Raw genomic sequence first — 19,034 nt, 5'->3', positions numbered from 1 at the left:
GATCTGTTAAAAAAAAAAAGGACACCTCCCCGCCCCCCAAATCACTGCGGTCTGCCGCTGCTTGGACGCAAAAGGAACAGAACAGCGTTTTTGAGATCCGGCATTTCTCTGCGTGGTGCAGACACGCCGTTTTCTATGAATCCCCCCACCTCTGGCAAATGTACTTCTGAAACGTGTAATCGCCGTGTACCCAGCCAAGTGGCACCGTGACGCAAGTATCCCCTGCAAGTTGCCTTACTAAACCATGATGTCATTTGCTGCAGAGGCAGTGGCTTCCCTGACACAGGTAGGGCTGGCCAAACTCCCTCCACGTCGTGCCCGATCCCCCCGCCCCCACGGAAGGCAACATGCAAAGCCGTTTCCCCCTCAACTTGTCGGGAGTGGGCGCACTGCGGTGCCCGGAGCCCACGGCTACCGCAGCCGAGCGGGGACCGCAGCGCGGCGACCAGAGCGCAGCCGAGCGCTGCCAGCCCCGACGGCGAGAGACGCCACGTCGGGCCGGGCTGCCGGCCACAGCGCGGGGCCCCCCGATCCCCGCCCCCCACCCCCACCCCCGCCGTGGGGCCCGCGGGCTCGGCCGGCCGGAACGTGGGGGGCCCCCGCGAGCGTGGGGCGGCCCTGCCCCCACCCCGCTCCCACCCCCGCTCCCGCTCCCGCGGCGCCGGAAGTGACGCGCGCCGGCTGAGAGATGGCGGCGCTGGCGCTCGACCAGGGGGAAGGTAAACACCCTCTGGGCCGCCGCCCGCACGCGGGGCCCCCTTGAGGCCCCGGCGGGGACTGGGGGCGCCTCCCGGGCCTCCTGTCCATCTCGCGGCTCCCCACCCCCTCGGCCTCCCTACCCACGTGGCAGGCTTCCGCGTTGCAGCGACCGCGCACGGAGCTCTCCCGCCGGCGGCCCCGCCTCCTCGGGGCGGGGCCCCGGGGCTGTCGCCGCCCGCAGGGGGCGCGCGGCCCGGAGAGGCCCCTGGCTCGCGGCCCCGCTGGCCCCGCCCCTTGCCCGCCCCCCGCCCGCCGCCTCCACCCCCGGCGTGGGTGATCCCGAGGCTCGGCGCGCTTCGGGGGAGAAGCCCGGAGACGCCGTCGTCGACGCCGTCCCCTCCAGCGCTCCCGCCGCTGCCCGCGGCCCCTCGGCCCCGTCCCCGCCCGCGGCCCCCGGCCGGCCCTTCCGCCGACCTCCTCGAGGTGCCGCGCGCCCCGGGCATAGGTAAGGCCGGGCGGCCCCGACGCCGCGCCGCCTCCCGACCGGCTCGACCGTCTCGACCGGCGACTCAGCGCTGTCTCCTCTCCCAGGACCGGTGCGAGGGGGCGGCAGGCGCGCCCTCGCCCCCCGCCGGAGCGCCCCGGCCCGGGAGCGGCCCCTGCTAGCCGGTGGAGGAGCCCGCCGCGTGCCGTCCAGGCGCCCGACCGCCCCCCGTCCGGCCGCCGGCCCGCTCCTTCCTGATGCAAACCGCCGTCTGCTAGGGATCGGACGGACCCCCGAGGTAAGTAGCCGCCCCCGGCCCTCCTGCCTGCGGGGGCCCGGGCTCCGGCCTCGGCCCCGCGCTCCGCACCCGTTCGGGAGCTCTTTTCTGCACCGACCCGAGTCCAAAACGTTGGGGAGATGCCGGGACCTCATTTGTCTTCGAGTTTACTTAATTGTTTGAATGTTCATTTTTTTTTTTCCCAGAGAGGAGGGAAAAAAGGAAGAAGCATAATTCAGCCATTTTTTGCAGCATACAGCTGCAGGTACCATGACTATTTTCGCCCCAACCCGTTCTAGCCCTTTAAAAACCCCATTTATGCCCGAAATAGAACGATAGGCAGTGCGAGGGATAAAAATGTGGAATCGGAAGGTCTGGGTTCCACTGGGGGACTCGGAGGAAATCGCTGAGCGAGCTTTGGTGTCTTATCTATGAAATCGAGTCACATCACAGGGTAGTGAGGGACTGCGAAGCCATATATATGAAAATAATCTGTAGCTATAGGGTGTGAAGGTAAAAAAGGCAAGGCAATTTTGGGAGTAACCTTTGCTGAAGCGGTTAATGTTGAAGTGGCTAACTGTTGCTGCCTCTTTATTTCTTTATTATGAGTATAAGCAATAAGTAGGGAATGTCGAAGCAGTGCTGTAAATCGACTGGATATATAATAGTCACGTTGCTTGGCCTTCTACAAAATGCCAACTGCTTATTTAAATAACGGTATTCTTTAATTCAAATTTAACGTGATTGTAGTGCTTTGCTTTTCATTTACCTAGGCCGCTTATTTCCTTCTTCTCACTCGCAATATGTAATACCTGACATTTGTCTGGTGTCTTCTATTTTCGGAATTGATATTTTCTTTTGTTAACCTGATTAAATTGTCATTCAGAAGATGCTTTTAACATGACTACCCTAATTTGAATGCCTTTTTTCATATCTAGGAAATGGGAGGCATGAATATTTTTTGAAGAGCTTCTAAATGCATTTGGATGTCTGTAATGCTTAATATATCTAGAAATGTATAGAAACTGTCAACTTTCTGACAATATTTATATCATTTAATTCTCGCTTTCAACCACCACAACATTTAGGTGATTAGAAACAGTTTTTCAGTGGTAAAGGATGTTAATTTGCACTCTTTATTGCTGATTAACTGGGGGAAAATAATAGGATAGTAAATATTTGTGGCTTGAAAATTGCACTTATTTGTCAGAATTTATAACATGTATGTGTAACAGATATGTATGGGATCATTCTTACTCGACACATCAAAAATGTAGTATGGTTTGGCTTTAAAAATGGTCCACAAAAAGTGAAAGAAGCATTTGTGTAGTATATTATTTTTAGCTAACAAATGATTTTTTTCTTTTGAATGCTTATTCAATTTATAATCCAATACCAGTTGTCTTTCAGAGTATGCTTTTGTGTTTTGTGAAAAGGCAGAATAATAAAAGGCAGGCAGGATTCAATTCCCAAAGGAAGAGCCTACTTTATAATGTTAGGTTTTCTATATAGGACTTATCGCTTGTCCTGAAGGTAAAATTTTGGGAAATCACTGCTTTAGTGGAAATGTGAAGGTTTGACCTCTCTGCTTTGATTTGTGTTATCTGGGGCTAAAATCTTGGAACCTGGGCTAGCTTGGCTTCATATGTGTTCAGGGTCCCAAACTTGGTTTAATAATCTGCGTAAAACTTGTACAATATAAAGGTGAACAGTAAAGTTCATGCTAATAATTTAAGTTTTACATTTGTCTTTACTTAGAGTGAATTAAACAGCAAATAAACACCATGACAAGTGGAGAGAGACCATAGACGAAAGGAGAAAGCTTTATGTCTTAGTATCTTTAATGATACTTTCTTCCTGGTTTGAACAAGGGGCTCCGTGTATTCATTTTGCCCTGGACCCCTAAAATTTTGTAGCTAGCCTGTTGTCAAGGTTGCCCTTTCTCAGTGTCAATGTTTTGAGAATGAATAACATTACCTGTGAGGAGAATGAATCTTTAGCTAATGTGGGATTGAATTAATTTATTAGCATACATCTCTGAATTAAATGCTATACCTTGTGACAGAGTGGTGGTGGTTTTTATTGAAGAGATATGAAAGACAGTCATTGGTAAAACATTGTAGGAAGGATGGCTCTGATGTCAGGCAGACCCAGCTCTGTCACTTATCAAGAATTATAGCCGTGGGCAACTTAACCTCTGAGCTTTGGTTTTTATTCTCTTTAAATCAGTGGCAGTTACAGAATATGGAGGGTTGTGAGGATTAAATTTATCTATTCGTTCAACAAATATACACTGAGTGGCCAGATTATTATGATCTCTGAACGCATAATAATCTGGCCAGTCAGTGTGTGTGTGTGTGTGTGTATTACAGGCCTGATGCACAAATTCGTGCATGGGTGGGGTCCGGCCAGCCTGGCCAGGGGGAGGGGACATGGGCAGTTGACTGGCCAGCCTGATGGTCGAATTCCTGGTTGAGGGGACAATTTGCATATTAGCCTTTTATTATATAGGACAGTGGTCTGCAAACTCACTAGTCAACAGAGCCAAATATCAACAGTACGATGATTGAAAATTCTTTTGAAAGCCAATTTTTTAAAACTTAGACTTCTAACACCACTTCTTCAAAATAGACTCACCCAGGCCGTGGTATTTTGTGGAAGGGCCACACTCAAGGGGCCAAAGAGCCGCATGTGGCTTGTGAGCTATGGTTTGCCGACCACTGATATAGGATATACACTGAGTGGCCAGATTATTATGTGTTCAGAGATCATCATAATCTCGCCACTCAGTGTGTGTGTGTGTGTGTGTGTGTATGCATGTATGTGTATTATTGATTTCAGAGAGGAAAGGAGAGGGAGAGAGAAACATCAATGATGAGAGAGAATCACTGATCACCTGCCTCTTGCACACCCCCTATTGGGGATCTAGCCTGCAATCCAAGCATGTGCCCTTGGTTGGAATTGAACTTGGGATCCTTCAGTCCTCAGGCCGGTGCTCTTATCCACTGAGCCAAACGGGCTAGGGCTCCAACAAATATTTATTAATCATTTATTATGTGCCAGGTGCTGTTCTTTCTAGGTTCTGGGGACACAACCGTCAAGGAAACAAAACAAAAATTTTAATATACTAAGGAAAAATTAATCAGAAAAAGAATGTGGGGATTTTCTGGTTGATGGGGCATATAGGAGGTTTTCTTATTTTCTTTTTTTTTTTTTATATCTTTTGTATTGATTTGAGAGAGAGAGAGAGAATGAGAGAATCATCGATGATGACGTGAGAGAGAAAGGTTTCCTAAAACAACTTCTGTATGCATCCTGCCCAGGGATCAAACGTGCAACCTAGGTGTGTACCCTGACCGGGAATCAGACCCATAACCTTTCAGTGCATGGAATGACACTCAACCAACTGAGCTACACTGGGCAGGGCTGGGAGGCTTTTTAAAAATTAAAAAATATATATTTTATTGATTTTTTACAGAGAGGGGGAGAGAGCCAGAAACATTGATGAGAGAGAAGCATCCTCCTGCACACCTCCCACTGGGGATGTGCCCGCAATCAAGGTACATGCCCTTGACCGGAATCGAACCTGGTACCTTCCAGTCGGCAGGTCTACGCTCTATCCACTGAGCCAAACCGGTTTTGGCTTTTTTTTTTTTTAATTTTAAAGAGGGGATAAGGGGAAGGCTTCACTGAGATGACACTGAAAGAAAAACCTGAATACTATCTGGGAATGGAGTGATTCAGGCAGCGGGAAAGGCAGAGGTCTTAAGGTGCGCTTTGGCTGGTTTTCGAGAAACAGCAGAGGCCAGTGTATCTGGAGGGAGGGGGGGTAAGTAATGGGAGATAATTATTATTGATGTTTTAGGAATCATTCACTGGAGGGGCTCTCATTGTTCCTCTTTGCCTGGGGCATATCTTGTGCTGCTGCTAGTCCGACAGGGGAAGGCCTTGTCAGAATTCGAAATTCTAACTTCGGAATAAAGAAACTGGAAAAGGCAAGATATTTCCTCAGATATTTTCCTAATATAAGACCTCTAAAACTCATCTGGCTAAATAATTAAAGCAAATAAGAACAGATTGAAAATTTGTTGTCTCCGATAAGATCATTGAATTTAGTTAATGGTTTTTGCGTCACTGAAAGATTTGCAGGATACTCAGATCATAACACTGAGACCTTCAGAAAGATTTAATTATTGCGGAGAACTAGAATGTTCACATTACCGTTTCAGTGATTTCGAGTTAGGATGTAACTTAGAAGATTCAGGGTTTTATTCCCCAATAGAGGTTTTTCCTAGAATCCGCACTGGATCCAGTCTCTGAAGGCTGGGGAAGCTGTTTTCCATGACATCACCCTTGGATTACTTCTACTTGTAGTGAGGAATGAGCAGAGGAGCATTAAATTAAAATCTTCTGATGAAAAAAATAGCATTGAAGCAGGAGTGGGTTTTTTTTTTTTTTTTTTTTTTTTTTTTTAACAAGGCAAGGTTTCGTGTGTTGCAGGATGACTAAATGCTAAACATACCTGAAAAGTGAAGTAATTTGGGTAATAGGTGCTAACCTGGAGGCTGGAGGGCCCAGCCCCCTCCCTAACAGCTTAGTTAAACCGTCATTTGCAATTTGGTCTTGAGCTATAAAAACATTTAGATGGACAAGGAAGAATTTAGTATGAAACAAATGAAAGTTAATTCACACAGCCTTCCCTCCCATATCAAACATATTTCTCAATTTAGAGTATTGTAACTGAGGGTAAACTGACTGCTAACAGAGCGAATGAAGTTAGTCTATTTCCAAATTTTTCTTTCTTTTTTTTTAAAAAAAAATATATTTTATTGATTTTGTACAGAGAGGAAGGGAGAGAGATAAGAGAGTTAGAAACATCGATGAGGAGAGAGATAGAGAGTTAGAAACATCGATGAGAGAGAGTCATCGATCAGCTGCCTCTTGCACACCCCCTACTGGGGATATGCCCGCAACCAAGGTACATGCCCTTGACCGGAATCGAACCCGGGTCCCTTCAGTCCCCAAGCCGACGCTCTATCCATTGAGCCAAACCGGTCTCGGCATATTTTCAAATTTTTCTATCCTTTTAGATTGAGAAGCTGGCCTCTTTGAAATTGTTCAATTTAAACATGTTACAATCTAGGTTACAGAAATTGTGAGAAATTGTATGAACCAGAAGTTAATTCTGCTTTATCTGTAGTAATTCTTGCATTTTCTTTTTAGTATGAAAGTATGGCATTTTGTGCCTAAGCATCAACTTGGGTAGGCTAAAGTTTGAGGATGAAGGTAATATGAAGTACCGTATTTTTTGGACCATAAGACGCACTTTTTCCCCCCACTTCTGGGGGAAAAAGTCCCTGCGTCTTATGGTCCAAATATAGCCTACACATATATTGTACTTTAAAAAAAAAGTTTTTTTACTTGCCCGGCTCTGTGTGGTCTCTGTGTGCTTGCCCGGCTCTAAAATGGTTCTAAATGCTGCTGTTTACTTTACAGGGTTGATTACATGTGTTTATGCCTGTGATGTTGGGTTTTAATGCGCATAAAATATTTTAGGACACTATTTGTTTCAGAATCTTTTTTTCTTCATTTCCCTTCTCTAAAAACTGGTGCGTCTTATGGTCCCGTGCGTCTTATGGTCCGAAAAATACGGTAATTTAAAATTTTCATCGAAGATAAGTATATCAGCAACCTCTGAGAATCGAGCTTTTGTGCTGGATAATGTAGGGTTTGTATGAATTTTCAAGCAGCTGTTGGGGACTGTGAAAGCATTACATTATTGCTGATGGCATAAACATGGAGGTTAGTTAATTTTGAAACATCTATTGAATTGTCTAGAGTTTTGCCTTCAAATCAGAAAATCAGAATGGCAGCCTTCTAACTGAAAAGGAAGCATTTAATTCCTTTCCTTTTAATTTCCTGTCCAATTTTACCCCTACCAGACTTTTTTCCTTACTGGTCACTAGAGGGTTTGAACTGTTCGAAATTTCTGTGATATAAATAGCAGTAATAGTCTTCCAGGGCAGACTATTGGTGTAAGTGTGTGTGTTGTCATTTATCCCTTATCATTGTAACTGTCAGTGGTACTCACAGCTTTTGGTCTCAGTAACTCGTTATTCTCTAAAAAATTATTAGTGTTCCAAAGAGCTTTTGTGTATGTGGGGTGTATCTATATTTACCATAATAGAAATTTAAACTGAAAAATAAAAGAAATCTCATTTGTAGTTCATTTAAAAAAAAAACCTACTCATTTATCTAAATAGCATTTTTTAATGAAAAATAACTATTCTTCAATAGAATGAAAAACTTGGTGAGAAGAGTGATATTATTTTATTTTTGCAAATCTCTAATGTTTGGCTTAATAAAAGACAATGGGCTTCTTATGACTTCTGCATTCAGACTGTTATGGTATTACACACATAGCCTCTTGGAAAACAGAGAATAAGTGAAAAAGGCAAATAACTTTAAAATTATTATGAAAATAGTTTTGACCTTGCACAGTCCTCTTAGGGGACTAAGACCTCAGTTGTCCCTGGACCACACTTTGAGAATCACTATACAGGTATTAATCGTTCTTTTTTAAAAAAATATATTTTATTGATTTTTTACAGAGAGGAAGGGAGAGAGATAGAAACATCGATGGGAGAGAAACATCGATCAGCTGCCTCCTGCACCCCCCTTACTGGGGATGAGCCAAACCGGTTAGGGCTTAATTGTTCTTATGTGTAGAAAAATGCGAGACTTGCCGAGTCCGGTTTGGCTCAGTGGGTAGAGCATCGGTCTGCGGACTGAAAGGTCCTGGGTTCGATTCCGGTGAGGGGCATGTACCTTGGTTGCGGGCACATCTCCAGTAGGGGGTGTGTAAGAGGCAGCTAGTCAATGATTCTCTCTCATGGATGTTTCTAACTCTCTATCCCTCTCTCTTCCTCTCTGTAAAAAAATCAATAAAATATATTTAAAAAAGAAAAAAAAAAGAAAATGCGAGACTTTTTTTTTTTTTTTCCCCCTCTAGTCAGTTGCAAGTTTAGGAAATAAGGCAAACTCTTCTGTATTTCTTTCCTAGTAGTGTAAGTATACCTTGTCACCTAGTTTAATTTGATTTGGTTAACCCTTTTAGAAAAACCTACCATTTCAAATTCTGAAGGCCAAATATAGAATATATACATACACAGGTTTATAAACCATGATTTCCCTTAATCCGATGATCTATTTTGAAAAGCGAGAATACAGAATTTCTGTACATTAAACATTTTATATATTGGTAAATATCTTTTCTCAAAGTTCCTTAATGGATCTCCCCTCAGCCCTTATTGAGAGAGTTCGTTTTCCCCCGTTGCTTCCCAGAGTGGAGGGGACGGGGAAGGGGGGGGGGAGAGAAATATGGATGTGAGAGTCATGGGTTGGCTGTCTCCTGCATAGTGACCCATCCGGGGCTGGGGATCAGATGGAACTTGCATCCCAGGTATGTATGTGCCCTTGACTGGGAATCAAACCTGAGACCCTTTGGTACTGGGGCCGACACTAGCCATTATACAACACCGGCCAGGGTGATTGATAGAGCTCTTATTTGAGTTTTGTTTTCATTGTACAATTAGTTTTTATTATGTATTGCTATAACTATTTAGAGAATTTCAATGCATAAGGTTTTGTATGTTTTTCTTTTGGTATTCACACCTTTTCCTTTTTCAAGTTCTTATTTTTTATTTGCTTGTGTTATTTTAACTGCATCTTCACTTTTTCCCCTTTTCTTTATAGCTTCCAGGGTTTGTATTGTGAACACGTTGGTTTTGTTTCACGTGTGCATCTGTAAGTTGGGTTGTTTGATGTCTTAAAAATTGATGTTATAGATCTGTGCTGTCCAACCAAGTAAAATGCAAGCCTCAAAGGTAATTGTAAATTGTCTCATAGCCACAGTTTAAAAAAGTAAAAAACAAGTGAGTTTCATTTTAATAGATTTTATTTGACCAAGTATATTCAAAATATTTCAACATGTTTTCAGTATAAAAATTTGTATAATGAGATATTTTACATTCTTTTTTTTGGGGGGGGGGATAAGTCTTCAAAATCTGTTGTCAGTTTTTCTTTCTTTCTTTTTTTTTTTTTTAGCTAAGTGTTTTATTTATTTATTTTAATATATTTTATTGATTTTTTTACAGAGAGGAAGGGAGAGAGATAGCCAGAAACGTCGATGAGAGAGAAACATCGACCAGCCGCCTCCTGCACCCCCCACCCCCACCCACTGGGGATGTGCCCGCAACCAAGGTACATGTCCCTGACCGGAATCGAACCGGGGACCTTTCAGTCCGCAGACCGACGCTCTACCACTGAGCCAAACCGGTTTCGGCTATTGTTAGTTTTTCAATTTGGGCTAGCCACATTGGCTTCCATATTGAACAACACTGATATAGAGGAGAGTAGCTACTGTGATTAGGGCAGAAAAGCCCGAGGAGCTAAAAAGCTAGAAAATTATATTTATATGATGAGAAAAAATGGAAAACAATGTCACTGCAAAATGAGGCTGTGTTTTGACTACCAGTACATGTCCTAATCTCTTACAGACGTGTATTGTGATAAACTTCAGGGAGGTGTGGGGTCTACAGAGGGAAATTGGAGGGGGGTCAAGTTACTATGGTCTTGTGGGTGATAAAGAACATTAGGCAAGAGTTGGAAAGGGAAGCCAGCATTGATTGACCTCCAGTGGGTATCCTCCTTGAGGCTAGACATTTAACTTAACGTTAATTCATTTAATTACTACCTCAACTGAAGATGATGATTATTATTCCTAATAAATGGAGTTAACTAAGTTTCTCCAGGTCACACAGGTGGTAAGTACTAGTAAGCTCTCTGATTTCAAAGCTTTTGATGTAACCACAGTATTTTGTGTGTGTGTTTTTTAAAAAAATATATTTTTATTGATTTCAGAGAGGGAAGGAGAGGGAGAGATAGAAACACCAACGATGAGAGAGAAATCATCGATTGGCCGAAACCGGTTTGGCTCAGTGGATAGAGCGTCAGCCTGCGGACTGAAAGGTCCCCGGTTCGATTCCGGTCAGGGGCATGTATGTTGGTTGCGGGCATGTGCAGGAGGCAGCTGATCGATGTTTCTCTCCCATCGATGTTTCTATCTCTCTCCCTTCCTCTCTGTAAAAAATCAATAAAATATATATTTTTTAAAATCATCGATTGGCTGCTTCTGACATGCCTCCCACGAGAGACTGAGCCTGCAACCTGGAACGTGCCCTGGCGGGGAATGGAACTATAACCTTCTGGTTCATAGGTCAGTGCTCAGCCACTGAGCCACACCAGCCAGGCATGTGTTATTGTTTGTTTGTTTGTTTGTTTTGCAAATCAGATTCTAGTCTTAACTCTATTTCTAACTAGTTGTATGACCTTGAAGAACAGTGTCACCTGTGGACTTAGTACCTTCATCAGTCTAGTTAGAGTTGACCTGGGTCCCCGAGAGACTACTGAGAAGGTGAGCGTGGGTTATTAGTGCTGTTGCTAGGGAGAAGGGTTTCTCCACAGTTAAACGAACTGTTAAGGTAGGGGTGTCGAACTCAATCAGAGAAGGGGCCAAAATCTAAAATCCAGCCTAAATCGCGGGCCGAATGCTTTACTGAACAGTCATAAACTGTCATTGTGATGGAAACGCAGCGGAGTGCAGTGATGACAGCAAGGTGCGGGCCACATTGCAAGGCCTGGCGGGACAGATTTGGCCCGCGGGCCTTGTGTTTGACACATATGTGTTAAGGCATCAGGTTTATTATCTTGGTATCAGCACCATGAAGGGGGCTAATAAGCCCTAATGCTATGGAGTATTTAAGGGCCATATACTGTTCTGTCTTTACATGTATTAACTCATTTAATCCTCCCAGCCGCATATAAGGTGGTAGGTTCTATTAATATTAGTATTTCCTGCCGAAACCGGTTTGGCTCAGTGGACAGAGCGTCGGCTTGCAGACTCAAGGGTCCCGAGTTCGATTCCGGTCAAGGGCATGTACCTTGGTTGCGGGCACATCCCCAGTAGGGGGTGTGCAAGAGGCAGCTGATCGATGACTCTCTCTCATTGATGTTTCTAACTCTCTATCCCTCTCTCTTCCTCTCTGTAAAATACCAATTATATATATATATATATATATATATATATATATATATATATATATATATATTAGTATTTCCTTTTCCCAGATGAGGACAGTGGAACACAGAGAGGCTAAGTAGCTTGCCCCAAGGCCACAGAGGTAATACGTAGCCGACTACAGACCTGAACTCTTTTTAAAAAAATATATATTTTATTGATTTTTCACAGAGAGGAAGAGAGAGGGATAGAGAGTTAGAAACATCGATGAGAGAGAAACATCGATCAGCTGCCTCTTGCACACCCCCAACCACTGGGGATGTGCCCGTAACCAAGGTACATGCCCCTGACCGGAATCGAACCTGGGACCTTTCAGTCTGCAGGCCGACGCTCTATCCACTGAGCAAAACCGGTTTCAGCTGGACCTGTACTCTTAACTTTACTTATGATCAGAGACTTATACAAGCAGTCCTCTGGTTACGTTGGGCTCGACGTACGTAATTTTGTGGTTATGTTGCGCCCTCCCATTTACAGTATTTATTAACAAACAAAAAAATTCCGTCATTTCAACGTATGTACATATGTGCTTTTTGTTTTTTATTATTTATTAAGGTCAGGAATTGTTATCTTAAATTTTTTTTTTTTTACCGTTACACTTTATTACTGCTGTGTATGTGTCCATGTGTGACGTAGGTGCTTATGTAGATGGGTTGACTTAAAGCGAAAATTTCCGTTAACGCTGGATTGCTGATGTAATCCGGCTATACCATGTTGGTTAGTCACTGTATATTTTATCACTTTCTACTTGAACACATACTTCCCATAAAAGTGTAAAATACTACACTAGCTGGTTTGGCTCAGTGGATAGAGTGTTGGCCTGCAGACTAAAGGATCCCGGGTTCGATTCAGGCCAAGGGCAGATGCCCGGGTTGTGAGCTCCATCCCCAGTAGGGGAGCATGCAAAAGGCAGCTGATCAATGATTCTCATCATTGATGTTTCTATCTACCCATCTCCCTTTTCTAAAATCAATAAAAAATGTATGTATGTTTTATATATTTTATTGATATTTTACAGAGAGGAAGGGAGAGGGAGAGAGAGCTAGAAACATGCACACCCCCCACTGGAGATGTGCCCGCAACCAAGTTACATGCCCTTGACAGGAATCGAACCTGGGACTCTTCATTCGCAGGCTGGCGCTCTATCCACTGAGATAAACGGGCCAGGGCAATAAAAATATATTTTTGAAAAGTGTAAAATACTGCCGCTGCTCTAAAGCTATGTTTTATTGATAGATGCACAAGCTTTTTCATGTAGAAAATAAGTTAGTGCGTATGCCTCAGCTGCTGGTGTTGCTCAGTGACGTGTCCTCCGTCGCACCAAAAAACGAACCGGTTTGATCTCAGTCAGGGCACAAGCTTGGGTGGCTGGTTTGGTTCCGGTTGAGGTGCTAATAGGTGAGGCAACCGATCCATATTTTTCTCTCACATCGATCTCTCTCTCTCTCTCTCTCTCTCTCTCCCCCCCTCCCTTCCTCCCTCCCTTTCCTTCCTCTCTTTCTAAAATCAATTAAAAAACATAAAAATTAGTTTGTGAAGTTAATTTAGATCAGATAAACTCGACAAGTGCATTGCTAAGACTTTAAAAATAGCTTTAGTTTTACTTTGCATATCTATATAAATGCCTTATATGGTTGTAAAATCATAAAATTGATTAAATTATAATTTTGATATTATGTTGAATGCTGTAATTTTATAGATGGGAAGATAATACCAAGAAAGTAGAGCTATTTTTGTTCTAAAACTATATTAGGAAAAACCTACCTAAGGTAGTAAAAAGACTGGATTTATTGTAAGAATGGAAGGATTTCTTTCACAACCCAAAGGCAGAAATAGAATAGGCCTAGGAACGTTAAAAATGAAGGTGTTGACGAGCATTGCCTGTCCTCACAACTGTATTCTGAGTTCACTGATTTTTTTTTATTAAAAATTAACTCAAGAAGAAAACCCGTTTTAAAATGGCATTCTCACCAGACACACACACACACACACACACACACACACACACACTAAGGTGAGCAGACGTCCCGCTTTTGAACAATTTGTCCCGCGTCCCACGGCGTTTTAAAAACAGTCGTGATAAAAAGCATCTTTCCAAAAATCGGGACTGTTTTAAAACGCCGCAGGACAAATTGTTAAAAATTGCGACACTCCGCCAAAAGCGGGATGTCTGGACGTCTGGTCACCTTAACATACACTCACACTCACACTCTCCCCACTTAACGTGGTTCTACATATATTTTAACTTTCGGATGGCGCAAAAGTGATATCCCTTGGATCTCGGTTTCTAATGCCTCTAAGACCTCGTTCCTTTCCATTGCGTCCGCCATCTTGTGCGCCGCCAGCGTGGGCAGCGTCGTCTGCGTCCGCCATCTTGTGCGCCGCCAGCGTGGGCAGCGTCGTCTGCGTCCGCCATCTTGTGCTGCTGCCCTGTGTCGGGTGCGGAGGCAGCCTGTGCGGAGCTACCGCCAGGGAGACACGCGGCACTGACCCGGGCGCCAGCGACCTTGTCCCTCCGTCCCCTGTGGTGAGTGCGGCCCGCGGAGCCCCTGGCCGAGGTCCCCGAGGAGGCAGCCGGGAGCTGGCGGTGGGAGCGGGGCGGGGGCTCGCTCATGCTCAGCCACGTGGCGGCAGGAGTTCCCGTTCCCGTTCCACACGGGGCCTGCCTTTCTCTTTCCCCGTAATTTCTCCCTCTTACAGGTTTTTGATGAAGGGATGTTCGTCTTAATCCGTTTCCCCCCTGGGTGGTCCATGTGCGATCAGGGTCGGTGGGGAGCGCAGGTGGAAAGCGGTCTGCTGGGAGCCCCCGTGGTGGGCTGTGGGTGCGCTGAGGGGAGTGGGTGCTGTGCTTCCATATTTAGGACCAAAAATTCACTCACAGGTGACCAAGCCTCCCCCCTTTTCGTCTTGCTTCATTGCTGTATGGAACCTAGAGCGGTTTTTGTCTTTTGGTCTTTTGTGAGAAAGCGTAATCCTCGCCTTCAAGTTCTCACCTGAGGATCTCTTTTATGGATTTTAGAGAGAGGAAAGGAGGTAGAAAGTTCGTTGTAAGAGATAAACATGGATGCCTTACTTCCTGTACACACCCCGGCGGCACCGAACCTGCAGCCTGGCCCCAGCGGTTTGGCTCAGAGGATCGAGCCTCGGCCTGTGCATGCCCGGTGCGGGCTCGATCCCCGGTAGGGGGGTGTGCAGGAGGCAGCAGATCATGATCCCATCTCTGATGTTTCTGTCCATCCCTCTCCCTTCCTCTCTAAAATCAATAAAAATATATTTTTAAAAGTGTAAAATACTGCCGTTGCTCTAAAGCTGATAGTCGTACTGATAGATGCTCAAGCTTTTTCATGTAGAAAATAAGTTAGTGCGTATGCCTCAGCTGCTGGTGTGGCCCAGTGGCGTGTCGTCCGTTGCACCAAAAAGCGAACCGGTTTGATCTCAGTCAGGGCACGAGCTCGGGTGGCTGGTTTGGTCCTGGCTGAGGTGCTAATAGGTGAGGCAACCGATCCATATTTCTCTCTCACATTGATCTGTCTGTCTCTCTCTCCCCCCTCCCTTCCTCTTTCTAAAATCAATTAAAAAACATAAAAATTAGCTTTTGAAGTTAGTTTAGATCAGATAAACTTGACAAGTGCATTGTTATGACTTGAAAAATAGCTATAGTTTTACTTTGCATACCTATATAAATGCCTTATATAGTTGTAAAACCATAAAATTAAGTGATAATTTTATGATAAACATTTTTGGATATTGTGTTGAATGCTCTAATTTTATAGATGAAAAGATAATACCAAGAAAATAGAGCTTTTTGTTCTAAAATTGTATTAGGAAAAACCTACCTAAGGTAGTAAAAAGGGAGAATTTATTGTAAGAATGGAAGGATTTCTTTCACAACCCAAAGGCAAAAATAGAGCTAGGCCTAGAAATTTTAAAAAATGAAGGTGTTGGCGAGCATTACCTGTCCTCACAACTGTATTCTGAGTTCACTGATTTTTTTAAATTAAAAATTAACTCAAGAAAACTAACAACCCGTTTTAAAATGGCATTCTCACCACACACACACACACACACACACACACACACACACACAAAGGTGAGCAGATGTCCCGCTTTTGAACAACTTGTCCCACGTTGTTTTAAAACAGTCCCGATTCTTTCCAAAAATTGTGACTTAAAACGCCGCGGGACAAATGGTTAAAAATTGGGACTGTCCCGCCAAAAGCAGGACGTCTGGTCACCTTAACATACACTCACACTCTCCCCAACTTAACGTGGTTCCACATATATTTTAACTTTCGGATGGCGCAAAAGTAATATCCCTCGGATCTCGGTGTCTAATACCATCCTTAGGGCTCTGAGGAGATTCCCGCCTTTAAGACCCCGTTCCTTTCCGTTGCGTCCGCCATCTTGTGCGCCCGCAGCGTGGGCAGCGTCGTCTGCGTCCGCCATCTTGTGCGCCGCCAGCGTGGGCAGCGTCGTCTGCGTCCGCCATCTTGTGCTGCTGCCCTGTGTCGGGTGCGGAGGCAGCCGGTGCGGAGCTACCGCCAGGGAGACACGCGGCACTGACCCGGGCGCCAGCGACCTTGTTCCTCCGTCCCCTGTGGTGAGTGCGGCCCGCGGAGCCCCTGGCCGAGGTCCCCGAGGAGGCAGCCGGGAGCTGGCGGTGGGAGCGGGGCGGGGGCTCGCTCATGCTCAGCCACGTGGCGGCAGGAGTTCCCGTTCCCGTTCCACACGGGGCCTGCCTTTCTCTTTCCCTGTAATTTCTCCCTCTTACAGGTTTTTGATGAAGGAATGTTCGTCTTAATCCGTTTCCCCCCCTGGGTGGTCCATGTGCGATCAGGGTCGGTGGGGAGCGCGGGTGGAAAGCGGTCTGCTGGGAGCCCCCGTGGTGGGCTGTGGGTGCGCTGAGGGGAGTGGGTGCTGTGCTTCCATATTTAGGACCAAAAATTCACTCACAGGTGACCAAGCCTCCCCCCTTTTCGTCTTGCTTCATTGCTGTATGGAACCTAGAGCGATTTTTGTCTTTTGGTCTTTTGTGAGAAAGCGTAATCCTCGCCTTCAAGTTCTCACCTGAGGATCTATTTTATGGATTTTAGAGAGAGGAAAGGAGATAGAAAGTTCGTTGTAAGAGAGAAACATGGATGCCTTACTTCCTGTACACACCCCGGCGGCACCGAACCTGCAGCCTGGCCCCAGCGGTTTGGCTCAGAGGATCGAGCCTCGGCCTGTGGAGCGAAGGGTCCCAGGTTCCATTCGGGCTAAGAGCAGATGCCGGGTGTCAGCTCGATCCCTGGTAGGGGGTGTGCAGGAGGCAGCAGATCGATGATTCCATCATTGATGTTTCTATCCATTCCTCTCCCTCTCTGAAATCTATAAAAATAATTTAAAAAACAACAAAAACCCTGCAACCTAGTTAAGTGTCCTGACGGGAATTAAACCCGCAACTTTTTGGTGTATGGGACAAGCTCCAATCCAACCAAGCTACCCGCCGCATAGTAACATCTTTTTTTTTTTTTTTTAAGCTGACTTTAAATGGAAAAATATATATTTTATTGAGTTTTTACAGAGAGGAAGAGAGAGGGATAGTCAGAAACATCGATGAGAGGGAATCATTGATCAGCTGCCTCCTGCACACTCTCTACTGGGGATGTGCCCACAAGGTACATGCCCTTGACCAGAATCGAACCTGGGACCTTTCAGTCTGCAGGCTGACTCTCTATCCACTGAGCCAAACTGGTTTCGGCTAGTATCACTTTTTAAATATTTCCTTTAGATGGAACTTTTTTCCAGAAAAGTGAATATTAGCTGTTTGAGACCTTATAAGATAGTGATAACTGTTGAATACAGAGGGTTACTTTCACAAGAAGTGAAATATATGGTGTGAAGTACTGATGAAATAGATAAATGAAACAACGAAGTCTACTCTCAAGTAAATGAATGCTGATGTGTAGCCTTCTATTATTAAATCTCTATTAAATGTGACCAGTACATCTTGATGAGTCAGAGCAGTAATTGGTATCCATAATGATGCTGAGAAAGATAATGAAATATTAAACTTTTCGTCCAATTTAATTTGCTACTTTATTCTAATTATTTTGGAAATTAATAATTAGTGAGATGTTGATAGCCAGAATGTGTGATTATTCAGACACTACCTTTTGTTCCTGGTACTCATTTGTGTGCAATGCCTCATATCACTTGGAAAATTCTAAGCTCATTAAATTTTACCTTTAAAAACAATTCAGGGGGAAAAGTCCTATAGTTTAAGCTTTAGTATTTTAGTAAGGCAGTTAATCTGAAGGGCTAAAATATTTCATACTATTTTCCAAATTATAGATAGCTCTTGCTCTACCTTTCCAGAATGAAAGTATATAGCTTTTGGATTAGTGGAGTACTAATTAAAAGGTTTGATATTAATTTCATCTTGTGAATAGTTTGCTGTCAAGTAAGTGAACATATGTGGTAAAATCAATAAGACTTCAAGGTGAATTAAGTGACAAATGGGGATAAAGAGGTACCAAGATTGCCTCTTGGTAAGATGGAAAATACAAAAGAACTGGTTGGGGGAAGATATAATTATGATTCAGTTTAGAAATGATGATTTTGAGATCTCTGTGGGGATCCAAAAGTGTCTGACAGGCCATTTTCGATCTAGAGTACTGGTAAAGGATGGAGATTGTCAAGGTAACAGTAAAGATAGGTATTAGTGAAAACCATGGGTTTAGATGAGACAGTGCTTAGATGAGATGAAGAAAAAAAGAAGAAAAAAAAAAGGTTTAAGCTCTAGCCGGTTTCGCTCAGTGGATAGAGTGTTGCTTGTCATCCGAACTGAAAGGTCCCAAGTTCGATTCCAGTCAAGGGCACATGCCCGGGTTGTGGGCTCAATCCCCAGTTGGGGGACTTGCAGGAGGCAGCTGATCCATGATTCTCTCTCATCATGGATGTTTATATCTCTCTCCCCTGCTTTCCTCTCAGAAATTAATAAAAATATATTTTTTTTAAAAAGAAAAAACCCCTGCAAGAACAGAATCTTAGGGAACACCGGTGATTAAGGAGTGGCTCAAGGAATAGGGTAGCTCAAGGAAAATGAACTTAGGAAAGATAGAAATAAGCAGCTCAAGAATAGGAAAAGAATCAGGAAAATGGTGTCAGCCCAGTGTTGCTTAGTGGTTAAGCATTAACCTATGCACCAAGAAGTCACTGGTTCAGATTCCCTGCCAGGGCACATGCCCAGGTTGCAGGCTTGATCGTCAGTTGTGGAGGAGGGCTGGTGTGCAGGAAGCAGCCCATCAATGTTTCTCTCATCAGTGTTTCTATCAGTTCTTCTCTCTCTAAAAAAATCAATTAAAACATTTTAAAAAGTAGTGCCATGAAGCTGAGTGATGAGCTATGTATGCTGTGTTGCGGAAGGTTTCTGAGAAATAGGGACTGGGATATAACTA

At 44.4% G+C, this 19,034-nt stretch overlaps 1 protein-coding gene across 4 annotated transcripts in view; it reads left to right on the top strand.

The window, feature by feature from the left end:
• Positions 1 to 586: 586 nt before the first annotated feature.
• KLHL15 (kelch like family member 15) overlaps positions 587 to 19,034 on the top strand; it is a 43,669-nt gene continuing 25,221 nt past the window's right edge. The window contains exons 1-2 of one of the 4 annotated variants that reach the window (XM_045582327.1): positions 587 to 719; positions 1,291 to 1,481. The gene's annotated coding sequence lies outside the window, so the exon portion shown is untranslated. Of the gene's footprint in view, positions 720 to 1,004; positions 1,482 to 9,307; positions 9,395 to 10,717; positions 10,936 to 19,034 lie in introns of those variants that run through there. The other 3 variants (XM_045582329.1, XM_045582328.1, XM_036439636.2) reach the window with 3 other exon arrangements.

Source organism: Pipistrellus kuhlii, unplaced genomic scaffold, assembly GCF_014108245.1.
Source record: "Pipistrellus kuhlii isolate mPipKuh1 unplaced genomic scaffold, mPipKuh1.p scaffold_m20_p_16, whole genome shotgun sequence".
Lineage (NCBI taxonomy): Eukaryota > Metazoa > Chordata > Mammalia > Chiroptera > Vespertilionidae > Pipistrellus > Pipistrellus kuhlii.
This window is presented reverse-complemented; position numbering and strand designations above follow the sequence as displayed.